Raw genomic sequence first — 9,309 nt, 5'->3', positions numbered from 1 at the left:
GGAAAGAAGGGAAGAGGGAGTTACAAATCAATGAGTACAAAATTTTTGTTCTTCAAGATGAATAAGTTCTACAAGATCTCCTATATGACATTGTACCCCTAGATAACAATATTGTACTCTTAAAACTAAGAAGGTAAATCTTATGTGAAGTGCCCTTTTTTTAAAATAAAGAATTATTTTAACTTTTAAAATTAATTAAGGGTAAGTCTTATGTGAAGTGCCCTTTTTTTAAAAAAAAAAAGAATTATTTTAACTTTTAAAATTAATTAATGAATTAATTTATTTTTAATTTGATCAAAGAGGGACAGAGCAAGCAAGAGAGAAAGTGAGAAAGCAAGCCTCCAGGTCCAGGAATCGAACTATAGTTGGTCATGTGGGAGACCAGCATCCTCAATCACCACGCCACCTGCTGGCCCCATCATGTGAAGTGTTCTTACTATAATAAAATCAAAGAACAAAGTGGCCCATGACCCACTACCCACAGTGGTACTAGGAGGGAGGGATCATGTTCCTTCTAGGTCTTTCCATTTGGGTTGAGATACTAATGCTCTCTTTGGAGAATTCTCCCCTTACAGTGGGTGCTGAAGGGTTTTTCTCTGTTCCTGAGACCAGCAGCTTCTCCTTGAATAGATGTTGGGGCAGCTCCCTGGCAGCAGAGTGGGAGGAGACTTTGACAAAGCCTCCTTGTCTTTCCAGATGGTTCCACTTAAGACGTGGTTTCACTGGCATCCGGAGTAATTGATAGATGCACTCAAGATCCGTTGTCCAGAAGTTTAGGCTACAGAGAAGCCCTCACTGACTGCCGTGCTCCTTCCAAACTGCATTGAATCCAACAGCTAGTCATTTATCTCAATTCTTACATTCAACAGCAAACTCCTGACACAAGCATAAATACTCCAGTGAGGTTCATACTTGCTCTGGGCCTTATTCTGGAAAACACCACCACATTTGTAAAGGTAAGAACCAGATGGTCTGACTCAGTGACCTCAAAAACCTTATAAATAGCAGTTTTGGTGTTAGATTTTTAAAATCCTATAGCTGTGAGGTATTATTTACATTCTTTGATGCTCTACATCAGTCTTAGAAAGTTTAGATTTTGGCAAAACAAGAAAACCAAGATTTTGTCAGTGCCTCCACATATTTCCTTTATTTACACAATTCATATAATGTATAAAGTCATACCCCAGATGTGATTTTCATATTTGGTTGTAGAGGTTTACTGTACAAATGATCTCTACCAATATTCAACTGGAGTTAACATATGATGTTTGGAAAACATTCTTCGAACATGTGTGTTTTTCTCTTCAACGTTAGCACAAGAATTTTCAAATGCTCTGCTACTAATTTTGTTTATCCTCTAGGCTATTGAGGTTCACAAAAGAGCCTCAAATGTTAGTTGACCACTAGTCTTATCCACTGGTATCCTGGCCTAAACTCTTACTTTAATCCCATAGTTTTATTAAATTGCTCCTAATATTGACATAGGCAGCTTATATTTGTGATGAGACAGGCATAGTGAAATAATATTATAACAAGGTCTGATGGGTCCAATAATTCTGCCATATAAAATTAAGGAACTGTTATGATCCAGCAGCTTCAATGCATCAGACCCAGGTCCACATCCTTCATGTCTTGGCTGCACCTGAGGATAGTAAATGTCACTGAGGGTGCTTTTGAGTGTTGGAGTTGAGGTGCTATGGTTGGTGCTCCCACCTCCCATGGCAGTCTTCTCTAGAGATCTTCTGTAGTAGTGGGAGCTTCCTTATCTGGAAATACCTAGAGTCGCACCCCATAATGGGGTGGCCCAGATCTCTTGATTGACCTGTATGGAGTACATAGACCTTTTTGCTCCCTCAGCTGTAGAAGCTCAGACTCTTTAGATCTTCCCTCAGGTTTCCGTCTAGCGGACTTGACCTAGGTCAGAAGTACTTTGTGTAGAGAAGCTATTTTGTATAGGCTGAAAAGGAAGGATGTCTGATGCATAGCCTCTGAAGGTGAGGATGGAGAGAAGGAGATGAAACTAGCAATGATTGATTGAAAGAATTTCAGCTGCAACTGTCATAATTTGTTGATTAAAGCAAAGGCAAATATGACCAAGTGTTAACAGTTCTGGTGAGAATGTGGATGCTGTTTATTCTATTTATTTATGTGTATTTCTTATAATGCTCTTTCAAAAATTAACTTTGAATAAAAAGTAAATTGACTTAGCAATGCAACCCAAGATCTGTAATTGCGGCCAACACTGACTCTGTCCAGGCACTGTCCTACATATAGTAGCTCAGGTGGTCTGCCCACAGTCCTCTGAGACAGGCACCATCATTCATTCTGGAAGTCAGTTGACTGGCCAAAGCACACCACTGACCACTGGCTGAAGTCAGTGCTCGATTAGGAACTAACCCTAGGCTGAGGGGCTCCAGAGCTTACATCTTATGTTCAAGAACTGTTTTGATTGCCACACTATATATTTTTAAAATTTTATTTATTCATTCATTTATTTAAATTTGATCAGAGAGAGAGACAGAGAAAGAGAGAGAGAGAGAGAGAGAGAGAGGAAATGAGAAAGCAAGTCACCAGATCCCGTCAGCCGTGTGGGAGTGTCCATCACCTTAACCACCACGCCACCTGCTGGCCCCTCACACTCTTTATATTTAAAACGCTCTCTTGGGACCAGCAGGTGGCGTGGTGGTTAAGGCTCTGGACACTCCCACATGGCTCACCACGGTTTAAGTCCTAGACCTGGTGGCTTGCTTTCTCACTTCCCCGCTCTCTCTCTCTGTCTCTCTCTGGTCAAATTAAAATAAATGGATGAATAAATAAAATTAAAAAAAAAACAATCTCTTAAAATAATTTCTTAAGTAGAACCTGTGAACTAACTCTGTGTCTTTGATCACTTTTGTGAAATCAATTTGGATGTCCCATATCTTATTTAAGATATAAAATGACACACGCATTTTCAAGTTTTTAAAAAATATATTGTAAAGCCTCACTACAATTACACTGTATTTTCTTTTCTATTTTGCCTTTATTTTGTAATTAGTATGATTTTTATGTTTAAATGATTTAATGTACTTCAGATGATAACAGAGTCACTGTTGCTGTCATCTTCCATCCATCCACACTGGCTCTGCTGTCAGTCCAGACAACCTGGGGCACCCTGCCCATCCCCATCTGTGGGCTCCCTGCCCGCTCCTCAGCCCACTCCCAACCCCTGTCCTTTCCAGATGCTCTGGGGGTGGGAGGATGCTGACGCTGGATCAGCCAAGCCTTCTTTCCATGCACTGTCCTCAGTGCTTTACATGTAGAAGCTCAATTGATCTCCCATGGTCCTCTGAAGCAGCTGTCATTGGTTCTGTTTTACCCAGACTGTAAAATCCACTGCAGAGCTAAGCAAAATGTGCAGTACTTGTAGGTGCTGGGCAAAATTCTCTGGCACTCAAGAGGGCTCAGAACATATTCTGAGTCCACTCGAACCAAATTTTAATGAACTTCAGAACCTCAAGAGTCGCAGCCACTACTAGGCACACAGTACGCTTGGCCAGAGCTAGCGCGGGTATGAGTGAGGATGGTGAGCTGTCCAGAAGGAGGGCTGACAGGGTTCTCTTCCTGTTTCTTGATCCTGTGCCTGTAGCTTCCTTCAGAAAGACTCAGCTAGATAGATCTCACCACCTGCCCTTTGTTTCCAAATCCTTCCCTTACCTCTCAGTTTCCTTTTTATGGCAGGTGATTTTCTCTTGTTCATAAGAGCTATGCATGCACACTATGGAGACCATGAAAACAGAAATCTTGGAGACGAGTTTTTTGTTTGTTTTAATTTTGTGAAAAGGCCTGTGCACTCACAGGGAGAAAGAGAGAGAGAAAGAGAGAGCAAGCACTCCCCAGGGGGATGGCCATGCCACAATCCCTTCTTCTCCATTTCTTCTTTTGGGATTTTGGGCACATATTCAAACATGCCTGGCACATTTATCAAGTCGCCAGGTCCAGGACTCCAATTGCGCAGTTGGCCATGTGAGATCCAGTGGCCTTAACCACCACACCACTGGCTGGCCCAGAGATGAGATTTAAAAGCACCTTTAAATCATTTTTGAGGGATCACTGCTTTCTAAATGTTGCTGTGTTTCCTTCTCTCTTTTTGATTCCCGAGCAATATCATATACACAATTTAATAGCTTGAATTTTTAATTTAACATTTGAAGCATTGACTTTCAAAACACTCTAAATGTGATTTTAGAGAAGTTTTCAAATTCTAAAAACCTATATTCAACCCTGCTGGTGGAATGCTCTCTCTCTGGGATTGGAAGCAGCACTTACGACATGTTGCTTATGAGTAGCTGTCATTTTAGCAGCAAAGCAAACAAAGAAAGTATTGCGAAGTCAGTAACCTCCAATCAGCCACAGTGTATGAGCTTGAAAGTCTACACGGGTTCTCTGCTTCAGAGCCATTTCTGGGCATGCACCTGCCTGAGATAGGTATACTGGAGGTGGGGGCACTCAAGCATCTTGCAGGAGCTGGGTTCCACAAGAGCTCCTCCACATGGAGGAGAGCTGGCCTTCTCAGGGGCTGTCTGGCCTGCTGCCAAGCTTGTCCTACCTCAAATGTCTCACGTTCCACCTGAGAATCCTTCTTTTGAGCTCTGGTTCTTAAGTGAATAAATGAGCAACAAAGACCTAACGCAAGGGTGGGAAGGGAGCATACATGTGCTGGACCTCATCCTCACTCTACCCACATGCGTGATGGGTATTGCCATTTCAGAGCCCCAGTTTCAGAGCAGGAGCTTGCCCCCATCTTCCCATTGCTTCAAGATACCTGCTCTTCCCGTGAGGCCCTCACTAGACAGTTTTCCTGTGGGTTGAGATCTATTATGAGATGCGAGTGAGCAAGTGCTGAATCTGATATTGCAAAGAGAAGTGCAGGTGGTGCCTCTGCGGGAAGTAGAGGCTGGGCCTTATATCCACCCCAGACATGTCCTTAGTGAACACACCTGGAAAAGCTCGGGAGCTCAGGAGTCCCAGGGCTCAGCTCGGCCTTCCTGCCCATTTCTAGGCCTCCATATCAGGAATAAAGCATATTTTAAAACTGTCTTTTAGCTCTTCTTTACACTCATGAGCTTTAAAAACAAAACAAAACTCTATTTTTCCATGGCCTTTTAAAAATTTTATTATTATTCAGATTTTTGCCATGAGCTGTGTATACTCTCCAGAGAGACAAAGAGAGAGGGAAAGTATAAAATCTCCCCCCACCCTGGGGGAGGTGGGGGATGGCCACACCACAATCTCTTCTGCTCCATTCTCCTCTCCAGATTTTGGGCACACACACACATATGGGCCCAATGTGAATTTAAAGCTGCCAGATCCAGGTCTTAAACCAAGCAACTTTGTGGAATCCAGTCAGTTCAACCACATGTCACCTGCTGGCCCCTTGTGAGCTTTTTTAACAATGCACCTCTCTAGCAAAACTTGGCAAACAGGCCTTCTGGGACTGTGCAAGTATGAGGTTAGTAGGTGGCACTTGGAACCTGAGTAAGAAGTCCCTGCATGCCTCACTTCCCTGGGCCCTCATGGGTCTGGAGGGTCTGGAATCACAGCCAACGCCATTCACACTGTGTCCTCAGTTGGTATTTGCACAATGTCCTAAAGCCTTAGCCAGAGCAAATGGCAGGGGCCATGGTGTCTCAGCATCAGACACGGGGACTTAGCATATCCCCAAGCTGTAGGCCAAGGTAATGATGAGGACAGAGGGTTGTGATGCTGGAGAGTGTGGAGCCCGGGAAAAGGGAATACCTGTTCCCCACCAACCTGCTCCTCAGCCTTAGCTAGTCAGTGGGACTTCCACAGATTCAGGCTGTGCTCCAAACATGGGACCAGAGAGGGACGGGAGTCAGACTAGTCTTTACCTGGGCCTGCTGTCCTACAGCCTTGGGCACGAATTAGGTAGCTGTGATAAGCCACAGAGGCAGAAGTAGGAGATAAATTATAAATTGTATTGAAAGGGAAGACAACTGGCAAAAACCAGGCTGCCAGACTGGAGCACTTAATTTTTCTCCAGGCTTCAAAGGCAGATCTGATGACCTGCTGGTTTTTAGGAAAAACTGTTTTATTTCCCTTTTAAATTTTAAATCAGAAAAAGATGCTTTCAGCAAGTCTTTATGTAAATGATGTTGTGGGGAGATGAGGAGTCTTCTTGGTTTGAGCATCTCTTATGGGTACCAGAGGCCAAGGGTCCCAAGTTAAAATATAACTATGTGAAAGTCTGTGTCAGAGAGGTAGGTTGATGGAGCCGGGGAATCACTTGTCTCAACATGTTCAGGGATAGGAGTGAGTGAAAGAGAAAGTAAATGTCTCTTTCTCACTCCGACCCCATCATCCAGCTCAGCCAATCTTGTCCATATCAGACTAGCTCTGTAATCAGGTTTCCAGGGGAGCCTACAGTGCAGGGGTCCTGGGTTATTTAGTGAAGGCATCCAGGTTTTGAGAAAGAAGCTGCAGGTCCAGAGCTGTGGACTCCATCAGGGCATTACAGCCGACTCAGGGGAGAGCTTGGTCTGGCTGCTTCCCCTCAGAGCACCTAGTTATCTTGCTCAGACCCTCTGATGTCCCACAGAGATGCTCAGAATGGGAGAGAGCAAGGGAGCAGACTTCCTTTATTCCTGTTCAACAATAACAGGATAGCATTCACCGAGCACCTCGCATGTGCAGACAGTACTTTTGTTGTACGTTTCTCTGACGGACTCTGCAGTGCCACAGGCTCCATTCCAGAACTGTCCCCAATTTACAACAAGAACACAAAGCCCTGAGAAGATGGAGGGCATACACAGTGTGTCCTTTAAGGTCACGCAGTGGGACCAGTGGCTGCTCTTTTAGCCCATCTGGGTTTCAGAGCTGTGATGTGACAAGCCAGGTGACCATTGTATGGAAGACATATTTTTTCCAGTGAAGCACCTGGATGAAAATGTGCCTGCTTTTGCTGACAAATGAATGGTTATGTTTTCTGCAGAATAAAATACAGAGCATTAAAAGTGAGCATGCATATGCATACGTGTACACACACACACACACACACACACACACACACACACACACCTGAGAGGTGGATTCATACTGCACACCTCCCCACTCTGGTGCCTCTAGACAGGTAATGGAACTCCCTCTGGAGGAGGTAACTGGTCCTCCCAGGGAGATCTTAGGTCCCACATGCTGCATAGTGCAAGCAATTAAGTGAACCTCGGTATTCACAGTGTAAAGCAGGTGAATGGGATTGCAGCAGGGGTTGCTGCCCGAGGCCACTGCTTCTTGGAAACGGCATGCCCAGCCCAGTGGGGTGGCTGTCAGCAGTGCCATCCATGACTCCTAGGGAGATGGCAGCTTTACATATTTAAAAGGAGCATGGCCGGCTTCCTATCTGAAGTATGTTTCCCCAGAGAGACCACCACCATTTGATCTATTTTTGATTAAAATGTAAAAATTAAAAATTAAATCAAATGGTAGTATAACTCCTTGGGGAAAACACACTTCGGTTATGAAGTATTCCCTACAGTAACCTCAAGACTCTTACGGCAGCATTGTCTCATCTGTAGGTGGTCTTTTTATGTCACACATAATTAAAATGAATTGTGGTGAGAACCACCAAATGACTGCTTTTGGTGTGTGGACCTGTGGCTGGCTCTTCTGGAGCAGGTCCCAGGAGGAGTGTTCTGTGGAGGTGAGCTTCGGGGACAGGTGGGGCTGCCTGGACTGGCAGGGAACCCAAGGGTACTCAACAGCCTAAGCCCCACCAACACCCCCAAAGGAGGAGGATCTCTCCCTTCTCCTAAACACATTGCAGATAATTTCACCAAATGATGAATTCTGCCTCAGAAATTGAAGTAGGCACAATTAGATTTCCTAGGAAATGTGCAATACACGATCTGATCTGCAACTTCTGTGTATCTCACTGCTCTATCAGTGGCAATGGTACCAGGGGGAGTGCATTTGATGGGATCAAAGGCCAGGATGGAGCAAATTTATATCCATGTTTTCCTCCCACATGGGCTGGGCACAGATGTGACTTCTGAGTCATTACTCCATGTCCAGTCATGTGGGGTGCAGCTGGACATGCCCTGGCCCCTGAATAACACCTTCTTGGCTGCCTTATTTTGGGGACCTCTACTTCAAATGAAAATGCCAGAGAATAAAAACATTTCTGGATAAAGGTCTAACGGTTCCTACTCTGAGCATCCGGTCATGGTTTGTAAGCAAATGCATGAAGATGAAGGAAGGTGGAGGGGATTCAGAAATATTCTACAAAAAGAACTGACCAGTGGGGGTGGGAGCAGTGCTATTCCTCTGCCTGTCTGTGGACCACCCAGCTGGGCATGGAGAGTTGAGGCCTGCACTGTTTTAATACCTACTAGTGTCAGACTGAAAACATTTGATTCATGTTTTTCTCTGTCTAAAAGTTCTACATCAGGACTTGACCACTTGGAAACTAATAGCAATGATAGGGATTTGAGAAGGAAATGGACCTGATAAACATGGGAATAGCAGGCCTTGGCAAAGTCTGCAGTTCAAATGGAAGTGCAAAGAGTTCCTAATGTATGATAAGACACCCTCCCAAAGGAGCCAACAGGTGGCATAGTGGTTAAGGCACTGGACTTCCACATGGCTGACAGCAGTTTGAGTCCTGGACCTGGCAACTCGAAAATCATACCAGGTGTGCATACGTGTGTGCTCAAAATCCCAGGAGGAGAATGAAGAAGGGACTGCAATGTGGCCATCCTCTTGATGGTGAATTATCACTTTCCCTCTCACTGTCTCTCCCCTCTCCAGTAAGTGCACACACCCTATGGCAAAAACCTTGGAGGAAAAACAAAAGTCGCTCTACCAAAACTAGGAACAACTTACTTGCTCTGCAGAGGAAAACCATTCAGAGTCTCCAAGCATCTAAGCCTTGGCTGTGGACAAAACTGTTCCCTGCCCTCCAGGAATACCAAACCCTTTCTGGGTAAGGCTCCAGACTCCTAGGAGTGGGTTTTGTTCACCTCCATAGTCAGTGCTGGGATTTTTGGAGGTTCCCACAACATTTGGTGGCCCCTAGAGCTTAGTGAACAGAAGAAGGCCATGAAGGATGGGTAGAGAGGGGACAGCTGGCCTAATCAGCCCTCTATGGAGCTGGTACTGGGGACATTAGCTACAGGCCAATGAAAGGGCAGGAGTAGACCTGAAGACCTTGATCTTTATTCAATGAAGTAAAATGCAAATTAAATCTACAAGATATCATCCTACTATCAAATTGGCAAAAAGATTTTTAAATTATAATACCTAGTGCTGGCGAAG

General features: G+C 44.5%; 2 protein-coding genes across 2 annotated transcripts in view; one reads left to right on the top strand and one right to left on the bottom strand.

Moving 5' to 3' along the window:
- LOC102476997 (signal peptidase complex catalytic subunit SEC11A-like) overlaps window positions 1-9,309 on the bottom strand; it is a 34,752-nt gene that overhangs the window by 3,676 nt on the left and 21,767 nt on the right.
- The window catches only part of CUNH10orf143 (chromosome unknown C10orf143 homolog), an 83,548-nt gene that overhangs the window by 70,223 nt on the left and 4,016 nt on the right, over window positions 1-9,309 (top strand). The window contains exon 5 of the transcript XR_003549163.1: window positions 697-956. The gene's annotated coding sequence lies outside the window, so the exon portion shown is untranslated. The remainder of the gene's footprint in view (window positions 1-696; window positions 957-9,309) is intronic.

The sequence above is a fragment of the Tupaia chinensis genome, unplaced genomic scaffold, assembly GCF_000334495.1.
Source record: "Tupaia chinensis unplaced genomic scaffold, TupChi_1.0 Scaffold000197_1, whole genome shotgun sequence".
NCBI classification, from domain to species: Eukaryota; Metazoa; Chordata; class Mammalia; order Scandentia; family Tupaiidae; genus Tupaia; species Tupaia belangeri.
The sequence above is the reverse complement of the archived record's forward strand: the minus strand, read 5'-3'. Positions and strand labels throughout refer to the sequence as shown.